Raw genomic sequence first — 19,283 nt, 5'->3', positions numbered from 1 at the left:
ACATCCCCTGTGCTTTGGCCTGGGTGTCCCCACTGACACCCTAGATTACTAGTCTGCTTTCCAGCTGGCGTGCCCTAGAACCCATCTAGTGAGTTTTTAATTTTAATTTCTGAAGTTTTCTGCGGCAGAATTTCCATTTGAATTTTAGTTATCTGCTGAATCATTCATAGTCCTAAAATTTTCTTGAATCTGTTAAGCACAGTTGGCCTTGTTTGGTTTATAATGACTCTGCTGTTTATCCCTGCTAAGGTCATCCCCATGGTTTGCTAATGCGCTTATTATATGTTCTAGTGGCTTCTTGACAGATGCTCAGTTGAGAGTTCTTGGTTGTGTGTAAAAACATACATGAAGGTTAATATTCAGGAGGATGCCTATATGTTTTTCTTTGGGTTCTCCTTATTTAGCTTCTCTAGGATCACTAATTATAGGCTCAATGTCCTTTGTTTATGGCTAGAAACCATATATGAGTGAGTACATCCCATGTTCCTCTTTTTGGGTCTGGCTTACCTCACTCAGGATAATGTTTTCTATTTCCATCCATTTGTATGCAAAATTCAAGAAGTCCTTGTTTTTCACTGCTGAGTAGTACTCTAATATGTATACATTCCATACTTTCTTCATCCATTCTTCCATTGAAGGGCATCTAGGTTGTTTCCAGGTTCTGGCTATTACAAACACTGCTGCTATGAACATAGTTGAGCATATACTTTTGTTGTATGATAAGGCCTCTCTTGGGTATATTCCCAAGAGTGGTATTGCTGGGTCCAGGGGTAGGTTGATCCCGAATTTCCTGAGAAACCACCACACTGCTTTCCAAAGTGGTTGCACAAGTTTGCATTCCCACCAGCAATGGATGAGTGTACCCCTTTCTCCACAACCTCTCCAGCTATATATATATATATATATTAGTGATCCTAGAGCAGCTAAATAAAGAGAACCCAAAGAAAAACATATAGGCATCCTCCTGAATATTAACCTTCATCAGGCGATGAAAGGAGACAGAGACAGAGTCCCACATTGGAGCACCAGACTGAAATCTCAAGGTCCAAATCAGGAGCAGAAGGAGAGAGAGCACGAGCAAGGAACTCAGGACTGCGAGGGGTGTACCCACACACTGAGACAATGGGGATGTTCTATCGGGAACTCACCAAGGCCAGCTGGCCTGGGTCTGAAAAAGCCTGGGATAAAACTGGACTCGCTGAACATAGTGGACAATGAGGACTACTGAGAACTCAAGAACAATGGCAATTTTGGGTTTTTGATCGTACTGCAGGTACTGGCTTTGTGAGAGCCTAGGCAGTTTGGATGCTCACCTTACTAGACTTGGATGGAGGTGGGTGGTCCTTGGACTTCCCACAGGGCAGGGAACCCTGATAGCTCTTTGGGCTGATGAGGGAGGGGGACTTGATTGGGGGAGGGGGAGGGGAGGGAACTGGGAGGCGGTGGCAGGGAAGAGACAGAAATCTTTAATAAATAAACGAAAAAAAAATAAAAAAAATACAAAGGGCAAAATTAAAAAAAAACATACATGAATAATTTGCCTCTAAATATTATTATTTTCCTTCAGAGAGGTTATAAATTTTTCTTAGCCACTGTAAAGCTGAGTTGAGATGACTAGAGTTTGCTTCGTGGAGTGTGGTTCAGTCCTTGTGTTATCTTACCTTCTAAGCAGTTCTTTCCAGAGGCCTCCCTTTGGGAGGACCTGAACTTGAGAACCCCGAAGCTCTGAAGCTGCTGGGGATTTTCTTTAGATTCCCAGCCTATGAATCAGGAAACACTTTCAAGGAATAAGCTGAGTTAAATGTCACAACTCCCTCTTTGCATTTTCCTTCTGAGAATCTTGGCTCCCATTACCCTGTTCCTCAGCAGTTCCCTAGTGTCTTTCAAAGGATTTTTCTGGTCATATTTTACCATCTTACCAGTTGTTCTTAGCAATAAATGCTAAGTCTGCGTGAGTCAGTACAACACTCTCACTACCATCAAAACCTCTGTGCTTTTCAAATCGTGAGTTCTAAATATGTGGAGAATGTGTACATGCATGGTGTGTGTGTGTGTGTGTAGTGGGGAGGTGTGTGTGTGTATGTATGTATGTATGTAGTGGGGAGGTGTGTGTGTGTGTGTGTGTATGTATATGTAGTGGGGAGGTGTGTGTGTGTGTGTGTGTGTGTGTGTAGTGGGGAGGTGTATGTGTGTCTGTGAAAGTCCAAGGACAGCTTTGGCCATCAGCCCTCATCTTCCAGCTTGTTTGAGAGACTCTTTTCATTGAGAGTCTTTTCGTTGCTGTTTGCTGCTGTATACATGCTTATGCCAGCGATGAACTTCCTGTCTCTATCCCTTAACTCAGCACAGAAATGCTTCTGTATATGCTAGAGTAACAGACATGCACTGTCATGCCCAGCTTTACATGAAGTCTTGAGATTCAAATTCATTTCCTCATGCTGTGTAGTGAGCTTTCCCACTGGGCTATCTGTCTCCCCAGCCACAGATTAGAATTTTTAAGAGGTAAATTTCCAGGAGACCAGTATACATTTTACTTGTAACGCCTTGTCCTAAATACTGCATACATATTCATAGTTACTGACAGCATTAATGATTTTTACTTGGAGTCTCTCAATGAAAAAATGAACACTAAACTCATTTTATTCAGGAGTTAAAATTCCACATAAAAATCCTATTGAAGAGTCATTGTGATAAATGAATATGGACTCAGAAAAGTGAGCCAGCTAAACCCCATAAAAGTTTTAAAGTGATGTCAGGAGAGTCAGACCCAGAGACGCTGAGAACCTCTAACTGCCTGGGATTAATTCATCCTCTATGAGATAGGTGTTCGCTCTCCAGTGGCAACTTTGATCCAGTGTTCTTGTGCTGTCAGAGAGCAGAAACCTGAAGGCCTCGAAGTGCTGCTGTGATTTGGATCCAAAACCATAATGAGGTTTTGATCCCTTTCAAGAGTAAGGCCTTATCTCCAGAGGCGGTAGCAGCCGTGGGAAGAAGAGGTGGTAGCGGTTACAGACGGACCACCGCTGGGAGTGTTGCTCAAACTGTTTGCCTACTTCCAACTTCCATACGTTGATTGCTTGATAGGATATTTATTTCTTCTTCATCCTTTATATGAGGTATTAAGTTCCTGGGATTGCAACTTATATAATTTTTTAGCCACTTACATTTTCTGAGTGTTTCTCCTAGGAGAACTGTAAGAAAACACCCATACCGAGTAAGAACACTGGCTGTGAACACTTTAGTGCTGCTAGTATTTTATAGCTGGCCAAGCTGAGGAATATAGCATTTGGATAATTAAGAAAGAAAAATCTCATTTGGTGGGATTCTCTGTGTTTCCAGTTTTCTGAGCACAGGCAGTGCTATCTGCCTCTATATTTTGAAGGTTTGTAGCATCTTAAGAGATGTTGACTTTGAGCACTGAGTCCTTATGAAGGGCATCACGGCATTCCAGATAACAACTGGCTCAGAGATACTATGTTCCTCATTGCCAGGCAATTTCTAATGTCTATATTTTCATGATCCAAGCTGGATTCACATATGGAGACTCAGTAGAAGGGACAAGGATGAATGGCAACTGTCTAGTTTTAATTATTAATTAGTATTTATTTTATACTCAAAATTTATTTTACATAGCATTTTGAGTTTCAAAATAGATGACTTTTTATAATCCTCACCATATATAAGCTACAGAAGAGCTATCATTCCTCATGTTCTTGCCAGCTCGTCTGTATTTTCACAATCCAACCAGCTCAGCCTTGGGCACTCTCACCCGTCCCTTTCCTTAAATCTCCGTCTTCTCAAGAATGCCACACAAATGCAATCGGATGGATTCATGCGCGCACTGGCTTCTTTGTGGCAGCGCTGACTTCCTGGCCACAAGATAAAGTAGCTGACATTCCATGCGGAGGAAATGATAGTTCTTTTCTTTTTATTGATGAGTATTACAGCACATCAAGAGGAGCCATCACTCATCCACTCATCTGTTAAAGGACATTCGGTGGGTTCTTGTTGTGGCGTGATTATGAAGAATGTTGATATCAATGTTCATGTACAGGTTTTTGTTCTGAATGGAGGTTATTTCCTTAATCCATAGGCATCGCATTGTTATGGTGTAGGGTGTATTGATTATACCTTAACATTGTAAGAATCAGAACAGTCTTCATCGTAGCTGTCTCGGTTTGCATTCCTTTCTATCTCATACCGCAGACCAGTTTATTGCAAATTCTCTCTGGAAATTAAAATGGTGGCATTTTGTTGGTTTTGTTGCGATTCTTTTGAGTTTTTCATTGGGCAATCTTCTTGGCCATCCCAAGGTATGTGAATGGTAGGATTTTGTTTACATTTCCCTGACATCCAGTGACATTGGTCACCTCTTAAGTGTCTATTTAATGCTTTGCATCACTTTGGCTAGGCGATGGCATCCAATTACGTGGAAGGACATAACAGGATGGTACTGTCAGGGTTTCCATTAGTGTATTTACCACTGAGATCAATGGAGTCTGGGAAGCAAATGCCATCCATCACGCCAGTGGGCCTCACCTACTCACTTGAAGGCACTGAGAAGAAACTCTGGCATTTCATGAGGAGAAGACCCTCAGCAGGCTGCCTTGGCCTCGGCTCTTCTCTGTTTCACTGCCCTACTGGGTCTGGAACTGTAGCTTTGCTCATCTGCAGTAGCCAGTTCTTTGAATGAAGCATCTTTTTCAAGAGAAGGATCTGGTCAGTTCTGTGTGGTAGCATTTCATTTGTATTTTAATAAATAAAGCTTGCCTTCCTTTATCCCAATCCTCCTGTTTTCCCAAGGCCCGACCTCCTTCCCTTCTAACTTTTCTCTCCCCATCTCCCCTTACCCCCACCCCACCCCACCCCAAGATCCCAATTTTCTCCCCGGCAATTTTGTCTACTTCCCTTAGCCAAGAGGATAACTATATGTTTTTCCTTGGGTTCCCCTTCTTACTTAGCTTCTTTAGATTCACCTATTGTAGACTCCGTGACCATTATTTATGGCTAGAAACCAATTATGAGTGAGTACATCCCATGTTCATCTTTTTGGGTCTGGGATACCTCACTCAGGATAGTGTTTTCTATTTCCATCCATTTGCATGCAAAATTCGAGAAGTCATTGTTTTTTACCACTGAGTAGTACTCTAATGTGTAGATATTCCATACTTTCTTCATCCATTCTTCCATTGAAGGGCATCTAGGTTGTTTCCAGGTTCTGGCTATTACAAATAATACTGCTATGAACATAGTTGAACAAATGCTTTTGTCATATGATAGGGCATTTCTTGGGTATATTCCCAAGAGTGGTATTGCTGGGTCCAGGGGTAGGTTGATCCCGAATTTCCTAAGAAACCGAAACACTGACTTCCATAGTGGTTGCACAAGATTGCATTCCCACCAGCAATGGATGAGGGTACCCCTTCCTCCACAACCTCTCCAGCAAAGGTTATCGTTGGTGTTTTTGACTTTAGCCATTCTCACAGGTGTAAGATGATATCTCAAAGTTGTTTTGATTTGCATTTCCCTGATTGCTAAGGAAGTTGATCATGACCTTAAGTGTCTTTTGGCCATTTGAACTTCTTCTGTTGAGAATTCTCTGTTCAGATCAGTGCCCCATTTTTTAATTGGGTTAATTAGCATTTTAAAGTCTAGTTTCTTGAGTTCTCTATATATTTTGGAGATCAGACCTTTGTCTGTTGCGGGGTTGGTGAAGATCTCCCAGTCAGTAGGTTGCCTTTGTGTCTTAGTGACAGTGTCCTTTGCTTTGCAGAAGCTTCTCAGTTTTAGTAGGTCCCATTTATTCAATGTTGCTCTTAATGTCTGTGCTTCTGGGGTTATACATAGGAAGCGATCTCCTGTGCCCATCTGTTGTAGGGTATTTCCCACTTTCTCTTCTATCCTTTTCAGTGTGTTCGGGCTGATATTGAGGTCTTTAATCCATTTGGACTTGAGTTTTGTGCACGGTGAAAGATGTGGGTCTATTTTCATTCTTCTACAGGTTGACATCCAGTTGTGCCAGCACCATTTGTTGAAGATGCTTTCTTTCTTCCATTGTATACTTTTAGCTCCTTTATCAAAAATGAGGTGTTCATAGGTTTGTGGGTTAAAATCCGCGTCTTCTATACGATTCCATTGGTCGACTTCTCTGTTTTTATGCCAGTACCACACTGTTTTCATTACTGTAGCTCTGTAATAGAGTTTGAAGTCAGGGATGGTAATGCCTCCAGAAGATCCTTTATTGTATAGGATTGTTTTGGCTATCCTGGGTTTTTTGTTTTTCCATATAAAGTTGATTATTGTCCTCTCCAGATCTGTGAAGAATTTTGATGGGATCTTGATGGGGATTGCATTGAATCTATAAATTGCCTTAGGTAGAATTGCCATTTTTACTATGTTGATCCTCCCAATCCAAGAGCAAGGTAGATCCATCCATTTTTTGGTATCCTCTTCAATTTCTTTCTTCAATGCCTTAAAGTTCTTGTCAAATAGATCTTTCACTTCCTTGGTTAGATTTACCCCAAGATATTTAATGCTGTTTGTGGCTATCGTGAATGGTGAAGCTTCTCTGATTTCCCTCTCTGCTTCCCTATCCTTTGTGTATAAGAGTTAGTTCCTTGGGCAGTTGAGAATAGGGAACCTGAAATGACCCTATCCTTGAGCAATACTGACGAATATCTTGCATATCATCATAGAACCTTCATCTGGTGATGGATGGAGATAGAGACAGAGACCCACACTGGAGCACTGGACTGAGCTCCCGAAGTCCCAATGAGGAGCAGAAGGAGGGAGAACATGAGCAAAGAAGTCGGGACCACGAGGGATGCACCCACCCACTGAGACAGTGGAGCTGATCTATTGAGAGCTCACCAAGACCAGCTGGACTGTGACTGAAAAAGCATGGGATAAAACTGGACTCTCTGAACATGGCGAACAATGAGGGCTGATGAGACGCAAAGGACAATGGCACGGGGGTTTGATCCTACATAATGTGATGGCTTTGTGGGAGCCCAGCCAGTTTGGATGTTCACCTTCCTAGATATGGACGGAGGTGGGAGGTCCTAGGTCTTACCTAGGGCAGAAAACCCTGACTGCTCTTTGGACTGGAGAGGGAGGGGGAAAGGAGTGGGGGGAGGGGGAGAAGGGTGGGAGGAGGGGGGAGGGAAATGGGAGGCTGGGAGGAGGTGGAAACTTGTTTTTTTTTTTCTCCTTTTCTCAACTAAAAAATAAATAAATAAATAAATAAATAAATAAATAAATAAATAAATAAATAAAGCTTGCCTGAAGATCAGAGAGTAAAACAGCTCCATTGGTCAGCCTTACAGACCAGACAATGGTAACACACACCTTTAATCCCAGGAGCCACACTAATTGCTGTGGAAACCGGGGTGGTGCATGCCTTTAATTCCAAGCCCTAAAGAGGATTATAAGACAAGAGGAGACAGCTCTCAGGCAAAGTCTCATTCTGAGATTCCTGGAGACAGGATCGCCATTTCCGACTAAGGTTGTGGTAAGACCCAGTAGCTAGCTGTTTTGCTTTTCATACCTTCAGGTTAAACTCCAATTTCTCTCTCTGAGTTTTTATTAATCGTGTTTCAATTCTGTTTGTCTGGAACCCCTCACTAATATACAGATCAATTGCTCATATTTACATTCTGTGTGGTGGTGTGTGGTTATTGAATTTTCAAAAGTCTTTTTAAGACTCTAGATAAAAATTTACTTAGATATATGATATACCCATATTATCCCCAAGATGTGGCTCATGTTAAAATTCTCTTAGGAATGTCTTTTTTTGTAAAACGTTTCCATTTTTATGAAGTCACATTTTTAGTTCTTTCATGGATCATGTTTTGGATATCATGCATATTTATTTCAAGCCAAGGACACGAAGAGCTTCTGAGTTTTGTATGTTTAAGTTCATAATTCTCTGAGCAGCGAGGTCTGCATGACATGGGGAACTGGTCCATTCTGGGCTTTGCTTTTGTACGAGTAATGATGTAAAACTATTCTGACACCATTTGCTGCAAAGATTCTGCTTGCTTTATCAGGTTGCCTTTGAATCTCAATCTAGTAGGTTTGTGTGAACTTGTGTCTGGACTTACGGTTCTGCTCCCATGATCTCTGTTTCTATCATTTCACTAACACCACAGCTTTGATTGGCACAGATTTATAATATGCTGTAGAACTGAACAGCACAGGTTCTCTTCATTCACCCTCCTTCACTGGAGATGAGTGAGGCTATAAGGTGGAGAGACCCGCCTAAGTGACATCCTTCCTCCTGTCAGGTCACACCTCCTGCACCTTCCTAAAAGACACCACCAACTAAGGAGCTAGGCACTTAATATTTTTATATTTATTTATTTATTGTATGCAGATGAGCATGTTGCTCATATGTGTATATGTATGTATCGCATGCATAACTGTGCCCGCAGAGGTCAGAAGAGGGTGTTGGGTTCCCTGGAACTGGAATTGCTTGTGATTTGCCATGTGGGTTCTAGGAACGGAACCCTGGTCCTCTGCAAGAGCAACAAGCACTCTTAACTTCTGAGCCAGCCCTCCTGCTCCATAGGAATCAATGTTAAAATGGCAGAGTTTATGGGAGATATTTTTTGCTGTAACCAAAGCATAGCGTGTCATTTTGCCTTTTAAAACAATCAATTCCATATATGTATCACCCACCAACCTTTTTCTTTTATAAAGAAGCAATCCATAGGTGCTTCTGAATCCTTACTAACAGTGTCTATACTTCTTTTTATCAGGAGTTCCAAGTTGTCACTCTGTGTTCTCCAGTCAGGGATAATTTCCCTCCTTAGAACCACCGAGGCATTCTCAATTTCACTGCAGCCACGGGTGGTGCAGATGGGAAAGCTGCCTCTTCCCTTGGCTCCATTCCTTTACTTTGTTCCAGCTTTGATAGACTACTCTGCACTAAACTTGAGTATTGCTTCTATAAAAAATTCAAACTACATTTACTTAACCTTTATCTCTCCTAGTAAATATTTATTAAACAAATCATCGAATGGTTAGTGCCTGAAAAATATTACTTATTATCGAATATAGATATTTTGTCTTCTTTCATGATCTTGCCATTTCTACGTGTGTGTGTGTGAGTGTGTGCTTCACACACTCTTCTTTTTACTGACATTTCATCTTGTTCCTTTTCTTCCAGGTCTGTAACTTAAGCACTTTTAGTTACAACACTGGTAACACACTGATTTTTAAAATTTGAGTGAATTTCTCATTCTTATCTTTCTGTCATCCCATCGCCTACCCAGTGGCAATGTATCTGCAGCATTCATTAACAATGTGACCCTTCCTGTTTGGTAACAAAATCACAATCGATTAATGTTTACTCTCAAGTTTGACTTCTTAAATTTCTGCTGAGTCCCGAGGTCTTACCTACTCCCCACACACCTCTCTTCATAGTCACTCATGCCAGGCCTCTGCTTCCCACCACCAGCTCCCCCTTAACCATGGAAATTCTCTGTGTTAGTTTAACAGGGTTACTTCACGTCTTTCTCTCTCCCCCACTCGCCTCCCGGTCTCTGTGAATCCAACTCCAAAGGATTTCTTCTAACTAGACGCAAATGACCATGATGTATGTTATGTTTATCACCATTTTGTATATTTTGATAAATCTGGTTCACAATCATTCTTGGCATAAGGAAATATGGAAAATTCGCACAGCAACATTAAGATGCATAACAGGGCAATCATAAAGAAATAATGAAAGAGTCCATCAGAAACTCAGAAGAGACCTACTGAAGTATGGATTTCTGATTTTTTCAACTGTCTCTCTCTTCTTCCTTGACCCTTCTTCCCCACTCAAAGTAAACTGCAAAATTTTTCCTAGGGCCCAGTGAGTCACCTTCAGGAAGACAAAAACAATTTATTTATAGCACGCAATTCATTTGGCCAAATAAAAGAAGTGACTCCCCCATTAGATTTCGTCTGGACAATAAGTGGCCTACTTTGCTCTCTATTGCTCTGATGAACACTATGACCAAAAACAATTTTGGGAAGAAAGGACTTTTTGGCTTATTCATCTGGAAGGCAGTCAGTCATCGAGCGAAGTCATGGCATGAACTCAAGTCAGGAACCTAAAGGCAGGATTGAGCAGAGTCCATTGAAGGATGCTGCCTACTAGCTCATCTCCTTGACTTGCTCAGTTTTACTTTCTTAACAGACTCAGGACCTCTTGCCCAGGCTCAGTACCACCCACTGCCAGCTGGGCCCTCCCACATCAATCCTTAATCGAGAAGATGCCACACAACTTCCTTACAGGCCAAGTTGAAGGAGGCATCTTCTCAATTGAGGTTCCCTCTTCCCAGATGCCTCTAGATTATGTCACTGGCAAGAAGTCAACCAGCACAACGTTGGGTGGATGGTCAGTGCTGGGAAAGAGCTACATTATGATTTTGTGTCTTAGCCCTCCTAAAGACAGCAATGATGACATTGGAAAGATGTCATTCAGGCTCTGTAAACACATAGACACGAGACCTTCACAAGAAAAGCATCATTAGAATAACCCACGGTCACTTGAACTTGTAAAGCTAAGCGTCAGTGTGCATCAAGAATAAGAAGGCAAGAGTAATTGATCTGCGTGGGTAAAAGTGATCAAATGGATGCACATTCACACCTATTTCTGTCCACCTCCAAGCTGTTTGAATTCACAGCTTCCTTTGAAATATCTCTGGAAGATGCAGTTTGTTCAGAGACCACCTTCAAATAAGTATCGGAGTTATGGGTGACCCCTCCTCAACCACCTTGCTTCTGGTCCTGCAGCAAATTCCAAAGACAGGAGAGGATTCTTAGCATTTTTCTAAGTTATGGATATTTTAATTTCATTTTTAAAAAATACCCTCTACATCAGTGGTTCTCCATCTTCATACTGCTGCAACCCTTTAATACGTTTCCTCATGTTCATGTTGTAGTGACCCCCAATCATAGCATTGTTTGGTTGCTACGTTGTAACTGTAATTTTGCTCTTGTTATGAATTGTAATGTAAATATCTGATATAGACTTGGAGGAGTGCATGGGATAAAGCGAGAGGAAGGCCCAAAAAACTCTAGACAGCATCAAGAAAAACTGTGGAATCTTAGGTATGACAATAACACATGCATCTAGGACTGCCCAGAATAGGAACACTAGAGAACCGACATTAATGGACTGCCCATGGATACTTTAGCATTGCTGGTACAGAAATGATGATGATGATATAGACCTCTTTGAAAGGGTCTTTTAATTCCCCAAGGGGTCATAACCCCTAGATTGAGAACGGTTGCTCTACAGCTTCAGATAAACACTGTGTGCAGGATGCTGCAGCCGGGAAACCTCATGTGGAGATGAAAGTATCCCTGCATCTTAGTGACTGTCATCCGGGTTAACATGTTAAAGAGGCAAGGTCACCTGATGCTTAGGATACTTCCTGGCTTCCAAAGTGTCCTGAGTCACCCTGCGGCTGGCTGCTGTGGAACATCACTTCCGCAGAGACAATGCAAAGACAGTGTCCTTATTTGACCCATCACTCTACGCCCTTGGGGCTTCTGTGTTATATACAACATTTTGTGTTTGAATCAATCTTTGGTTTACTACTTTCTTATGCTTATTTACAATTCTGATTCATGTGTTAACTCTTTGGTAAACCCCTTAAAGACATATTTCAGCCTACCCATTTATGTATTCTCTAAAACCCCAATACAGGGCCAAGAATTTAAGTGGGTACCTATGGGCTGTTTGTTGAGAGGATATTTTTGCTCAGATATTTAGAGTGACTGGAACTAAATCCTAGTAATGTACTAATCATATTATCAAGCTATCCCTCCAGTTGCATTGCCAGGAATACAATTAAGCTCATGGCCGATCCACTTCTCAGTGCTGAGAAGACAGGTTTGACCGCATGAGATGATTAAAATGCTTAGTGTTCAATTAGCCTTCTTGGATTAAGTCTAGTCAAGGCACTGGCAAGTAATTTAAAGTTGCATTATGGTGAGTATTGTTGTACAAAAACCTTAAGAGAGTAATTTGAAAAGGGCATTGCTAGCTTAAAACTTAAAATATCCAGAGCATCATTTTGGAACTACAAAGACCAGATAAAAGGATTATAAATATAAGAAAAGCAAGTAGTGCCAACTAGAGAACTGAAAAATGCAAGAAAACTCAAAATGAAGCATTTATTTAATCTAGCAGAAATAGGGAAAAGGTGGACAATATAAATGACTCCCAAATCTACAGTGGCATCCATTATCATACACTTCCAACACGACGGATGCTAGGAAACTAGGGGTGATTTTTCTGAACCATTAGATCTCAAAGACATAGCACAATAGGAAGTGTAAAAAAACTATGGGTGTATGAGATGGGGATGAATTTCCTTTTCTGAGAACCCAAGAATGTCCATGGTGTGGAGCATCATGGGAATGTAGTCAGCACCATGCAGTGGCACAGGCAGGGGATGATGTTAGCTTGGTGGTTGTGTGTGAGTGTGTGCACTGACCAGCTATCAAGTGTCAGAAACCCAGGACTGAGCTCTGCGCACAAGCAGAGGGAACTGTCGATCAGGAGAGTCCATGCCGGCCTCGGCTGCTACCGACATGGCTCTCCACCCTTCTAACCTTCCCAGGCTGGTGCTTTGCAGAGCTTCCGAATCTTGTCCTTACTCGTGGGGGCTGATATCTTATTTCACAGAACCAGAGAGGCTTCTAGAAGAAGGCTCAGTGGAACAAGTCCAAGCATCTAGTCCTAGGAGTCACGAGTAGTCTGGCCACTCGGTATTTCACACAATTCCACCCTTCTGAGATGGAGTCTGAAATGTCACTCATTGGTTCTGACTCTGCCTAGTTCAGCCACAGAGTTGAAAAGCAATGCCGTACCTGCGTGAGCGTCCCTCACACTTCAGTGTTTCCAGATCTTGATGCAACATACTTTCTCCTTCCCTCATCTTCATGGCCACTGTGAACCTGCACCTTTGCTTTTGAGTAAATTTTCATGTGCACGTGGCTTTAAATTGTAGTGACTCCCACTACTGTGGTAGAATAATGAAAGAAAAAAGCCAGGAAGTGCAGATTCATGAAAGAAGAAATGTAAATTACCAATATATATGCAAACATGTAATTTCCATAGTAATAAATTAGATGCTAATTAAAAGACAATTTCTTTGTATAGATGAAGTTGGCAAGGATGAGAAAAATACCATTTTTTTGAAAAGGTTCGGACAGCAGTATGTGGGCACAAGAAAAGAAAAAAAACCAGAAATTTCAAAAATTCATGAATAGTGCTGTTTATCACATAGAGAAAATTGAGAAAGAAGAAATGGTTAACAGATGACAGAGCAGTGTTGCTGGAGATGTCTTCGGGGGGTTTAATGACATCAGAGGATCCCTGGCAGTTTCTTACTACCAAGACAAAGCAGGCCACAGACCACTACCCCTCCCTCATAACACACTTGCACATACCACTACCCCTCCCTCATACACACACATACAGGGCAGCCCCTCCCTCATACACACATACAGGACAGCCCTCCCTCATACACACACATACAGGACAGCCCCTCCCTCATACACACACATACAGGACAGCCCCTCCCTCATACACACACATACAGGACAGCCCCTCCCTCATACACACACATACAGGACAGCCCCTCCCTCATACACACACATACAGGACAGCCCCTCCCTCATACACACACATACAGGACAGTCTAGTAGCGGCCATCATATTTTTCTGTTTTTTATATTGCATCTAACAATGAAAATACAGTACTTAAAAATGAACAAGATATTTCAAATCTATATCCAATAGTTTGACCTTTCATGGAATGAGCCCTCATCCCTCATGATTCTCCTGTCTGCTCTTAGATTCTTTTTCTGGATTTTGTAGTGTTGGTGGTCTTTCCAATGGGGTCTTCTATTAGAATATTCTAAAATCTCCAGCTCCTTTTGATGAGCACTGATGTTATCAGGTTCTTGTCTCCTCTGAGCCTAAGTACCTCAGTTTTGGTTTTGCTGCTACCCACTGTCTCTCAGTCTCATTGGGTTCATATTGCACTTTGAATACTTTTATCTTTTTCTTCCACACTCAGTGCCCAACCCTAGCTCTGCATGATTACAGATTTATTTGTAATACATTAAATCCTTTCCCAATATTAATACCCTTTACTCCAACAGAATGTGTGACATTTACAACCCTTTCTTTAGGAGGGAGCAGAGCCTTCACAATTGCCTTCCACAAAAGATATCTTGGCCAAATTGCTGCAATTTGAAGTAAAGCTGTCACTCAAGAAGAAAGGCCATACTGTGCACATTTCTTGGTCGGTGTCATAGTTCTGGGGGAAGATGTAAGCATTTTGTGAAGTTTTAGAAGATTAAACAGAGTATCAAGTGCGTTACTGAAAAGGGTTCCTAGTTATAGGTAGAAGAATTTGCAATACACAGCAGGAGGTGCTGCTTCTATGCATCAAATGCTGCTATATTCAAGAACCACGGCTGAGGACACAGAGATAGCAATGTCCCCCTGATGATGGTCCCACCCTCGTTAAACTGAGCAGTTTGCCCTCATCAAGGTTACAGCTCATAGAAGAGGCCTCCCTCTCAAGTCCTCAATCACACCAGGTAACACCAGGCACTGCAGGCTCCCAGCCAAAGAGTTCCACACTGTTCTGAACAATGGCAAACATCTGAAGACTTTTCTCTCATTATTTTCATTTTAGACATTCAGCTAATCTCTCCTGGGCAAACTAAGATTATTTATATGCTAACACTCAAAGCACTTTCCCCCCAAGATGATAGACTTTTCTGTTAGGCGAGAAAACATTGGGATGCAAGATTCTATTTATGTTAAGGGGAAAGCATGTCCAGACAGATTCAAGAAAATAATGTTTGATGGTTTAAAAAAATTATGGATAATGGAAGTAAAGGACTGAAAGAGAAAGAAAAAGGATAAAATGTTTTCTCTTCCTAGAACTAGATCTGGCTTTAAAGATGAGAAGACTACTTATGACAGATTAGCACTCCTTTTATGAGTCCATATAATGAGAAAAGAAAAGACAAAGGGGGGAGATTTTCAAATTTAAGATTCGAGAACCAAACATCACATTTTTTGGTTAAAAAACACGACAGCGCTTACTGCATAGATCAAGAGATGAAACGGTGTGCTCATCTCTGTGACATTTCACAAAGCAGTAGGTATGAAGAAGGTTTGATCAGAGGTGGGGTGCCAGCATCTTCAGTAGTATCAGTGATGCTGTTTCTATTGTTGTAGACCCAAGTTACTTTAGTATTTCTAGCTCAACAATTGCTCTCCTGGATTCTTTAAACAAAAGCTGTGTCCTTTCTTCTTGGCTTAATTGTAACTAGATCAAGACTCCTGCCTATACCCCCAGTTTATTCTCTCAAAATTGTGAGATGTTCTACAAATATTCATACTGACCACAAATAGACTGCTTTGTCCAACTTACTAGCAGGCTGTGGCTGAATCCAGCCAGTGGGATGGAGCAAGATCTTACGCTTTCAGACCATCCCATAGAACCTTCTCAATCTTTCTGCACTAATGGGGCCAAGAGAAAGGACTCCAAAGATTTGGAGAGGGATCAATCCACAGGAGGGACGCTTGAGTCCCACGGAGGCAAAATGGTTTTAGAACATCATGTGTGCAGATTTCATAATTTAGACAGACACCAACCTATTCTGTTAGACCACTGACATGTTGGAGTTCCTGTTACTTCTTTTAGACTGCCCTGGTTGGATATGTAATTTGTGAAGAATTGCTTTTCTTTGGACTTGATTTCATCGCTGCTTGCCCAAGCTTGGGCAAACTACCATGTTTCTCTGTCCTTTAACTTTTTATGTAAAGGGATGATAACATTATATGCCTCACAAAATAGTAGGGGAGGAGCTCAAATGCACAGCCTTTAACACAGCTGTGAGCATAAGTTATTGTTATTGATTCTCAAAGTAGACCCTTACTTACCCTACACATGGTCGGTCACTCACGAAATTGATCAAGTACAGTCAGCCGACTTGTAAAAGGAGAAACTAAACATGATATTCAGTGGCACATATGTAAAGTTTGAAGAATGAAAATGGGGGATAATGAGAGATCGGAGGAATAAAAGGTAGGGGTGCAGAGGGCAGAAGGCACTCTCCAGTGTAAGCAGTTAGTGCACTGGATTCACTGTTAATACACCTGGCAGAGCAAGAAAGCTGTAGCTCAGCATTCCGTGGCGTGGTCACGCATTCCGTGGCGTGGTCACGCATTCCGTGGTGTGGTCACACATTCCGTGGTGTGGTCACGCATTCCGTGGTGTGGTCACACATTCCGTGGTGTGGTCACGCATTCCGTGGCGTGGTCACACATTCCGTGGCGTGGTCACGCATTCCGTGGTGTGGTCACACATTCCGACTGCCAGTTGTGCACTGACTGCAGGAACACAAAAGGCATTAAGAGTCATACCTCTGCATGATGGCAAATGTTTCCAGAGAGCTGTCCTTAGGAGGAAGATCCACCCTGAACATGGTAGCATCATTCCACGGGCTGAGGAGAAGAAAGTCAGCTGTGCCTAAGTGCCTCTTCTCTATTTCCCAGTCAGCATCATGGGCCAAATCACTCTTGCTACCTCTGGACCTTGGCTGCCAGGATAGACTGTACTCCTCTGTGAGCCCCCAAACCCCAGAAATTCCACAGCCTGGCAAAGCCTTCTCTTGTGATGTGTGCTACTGCACCCTGGATGTCCTTCTGCGTTAGACAAAGAGCATATTGAAAACCTCAGCCACTGTTTCTATTAGCTTTGTTAACCCATACCCATTTCTCCTGTCATAAAAAAAAAACCCTAAAACCTGCTAATTGTTCTTAGCCAAACTGTAAACTTCATCCTAAGATGTCTATAAAAAAGCATTATAACTTCAGGAAACAAGTCCCTTACCAGCACAGCACTGTGCATCTGGTCCCCTCTGTAGATAAGTGATTACAGGTCTCAAAGGGGCATGAGCATCTCCAGCAAGGACCGTGTGACCCTCGTGGACTCATGAGTGAAGCGTCAGTGTACCCCATGTAATAGAACTGCTATTTACTCAGCACCAGTGACGGTGATGCGAAACACAAGGAATGAGCACTCTGCAGCAGGCCGGGTAGCAAGGGTCTATCAATGCTCAGGTTTCGATCCCTTTGAAGTTCCTTACAAGAAACTGCTCAATATGTCAGCAAATACAAGGATGTGGCACTTGGCTATTTATTCATGGAACGGTCTTCACCTTCACGGAGACAGGCTTCTGCTTTTCTGCCATCTCTAAAGCACGAAGAGGCCTCTTTGTAGAGAAAGAGGCACTTTCCCACCTCAAAAACAATTTTGTGCCTATTCTGAAAAGCAAAGAAAAAAAAGTAAAGGTTTTAAAAACAACGGAATGAGGTTTTCTGTGCTGTTACAATGCCCAAGGACAGCTCTGTCTCAATGCCTTTGCAATTTACATGCAATTTTATTCTGGTAGTGTCTCTATGGTCAGCAAAAGCAACAACAAAACAGAACACTACTTCCGAGCCACGGGAACCATTTAAATAGAGTCTGATGCATAATTTCAAAATTCTCCCCATGTAACAGTACCATATATAAGTGGACTCTCAAATTGTGCATATTGATTGGATCCTGTGGCACATTGGGCGTTTATATACATTGCAGGCGGATACGTGGCCTCAACCACATACCAACCCACACAGTTGAACTGGTGTGAGGATGAGGACGATTCCGCCCCGAGTCTAAGCCATGAGCAATGCTCCAGGTTAGCAAGCAGTCTCCATCACCGGGCAGCTCCTCTGATACCAAGGCTTGGTCCTCCTCAGTGACAAAACAGGAAGAAATGTACTTCTGTGTTCTCTATATGAGTCTTGGCATCTCATGACAATAGAATGCTTTGGTCTTAGCAACAGGGGTGTATGGGACAGCACATGGGCCAGCACTGAGGGTCCTGCCCCCAGTTGTTCAAAACAACTGTGCAGCTCAGGGCGGGGATACCCCTGTTCCCTGGTAGAATCTGTTCTGGTGGAGCCTTTGTTTCCTTGGGTAGATTCTTTTGCTAAAACACATATGCATTTCTGCCAGTAATGATTCTCTGTTTTAAAGAGCCCAGTGGAAAGCGTTTTGGGGAAAGAGACAGGTGATGAGATTCGGGGTGTCAGGACTGCCAGCAGACTGCTTTACAGTCAAGGTTGAGCTGCCTTTACTTCCGTAAATCTGGTTCCTTGACTGCAGGCTAACGGGGTGGGACTGGCAGCTTTTCCAGGCGCCTCCTTTCATCTCGGCCACCAGTGTGCTCAGAAAGCTCATCACTGGCTCCCGTAGTCATGGGATCTCTTCACAAGGAGAATCAAAGGAGGAACTCTCACCAGTTAGGAATGCAGTTAAGACCCCGCTTCTCTTGGATTGTAATTCACACGCCCTAGGGTACATCAACTGCCCCAGAAGATGGGGTTGGGTCTCCCCTTTGATGTGGCATATTCAGTGCATGTGAGAAAAGAATGTCAACCGTCCATTTACACTGTCTTGTTTCTCAAAATCAAACTGACCTCACAGTTAACATCCAATTAACCCTACCAGGTGAAGTAGTGTTGTCTTTTTCTCAAGAAGGCCATGAGTGAGTCTTTCCGGGGGTTGCATGCCCCACTGGAGGTCAGCACACTCTTGCTCTCCAATCAGCTGGTCCACACCAAAACCTCAGGGGACAGTCTCCCTGCACAATGACACCCCTTCCTCACCAGTCACAGCGCAATGACTGCAGACCAGAAATCATGCAAACCCAGCGCTGCCTCCTGCCTGTGTGAACAGGAGGACCACGGTTCATGTTAGCCTGAATGGAGTCTACTGCAGGGTTCTCAGTGTGACTTGGGCGAGCTTTGGATGGGAGAGTCTGCTGATACAAATTGCTGTACTTATGGGTCTACTTGGTGACAGCTGTACACCTGATTGTGTTTGTTCTAGATGGGTTTGTTCCTCTGGCCAGCCATCGGGAATGGCATTATATATTCCTAGCAATCAGTACATTTACTTTGGATGTGAGGGTTTTTTTTAATCTTACCAGGATTCAAAATGTAAACCAAAGAATTTCAACTCAAGTCAGAAATAGAGTCTTCTGTGAGTCACACATAGGCAAAGAATATAGAATCTCATGTATGCTTTCACATATAATTATAAGTATTTATGTATGCATATACATGTTCACATATTACATGCACAGATGGACTCCATGATCATATATACAAACATACCCTCAAATTCCCCATTGCTTTCTCT

The 19,283-nt window shown here is 42.4% G+C and overlaps 1 protein-coding gene across 1 annotated transcript in view; it reads right to left on the bottom strand.

Moving 5' to 3' along the window:
• St6galnac3 (ST6 N-acetylgalactosaminide alpha-2,6-sialyltransferase 3) overlaps positions 1-19,283 on the bottom strand; it is a 557,412-nt gene that overhangs the window by 67,594 nt on the left and 470,535 nt on the right. The window lies entirely within an intron of this gene.

Source organism: Microtus oregoni, unplaced genomic scaffold (assembly GCF_018167655.1).
Source record: "Microtus oregoni isolate MIOR12 unplaced genomic scaffold, Mior012 000000F_ref0000247, whole genome shotgun sequence".
In the NCBI taxonomy this organism is placed as follows: Eukaryota; Metazoa; Chordata; class Mammalia; order Rodentia; family Cricetidae; genus Microtus; species Microtus oregoni.
Note: the sequence above shows the minus strand (reverse complement) of the source record. Positions and strands in the feature narration are given on the sequence as shown.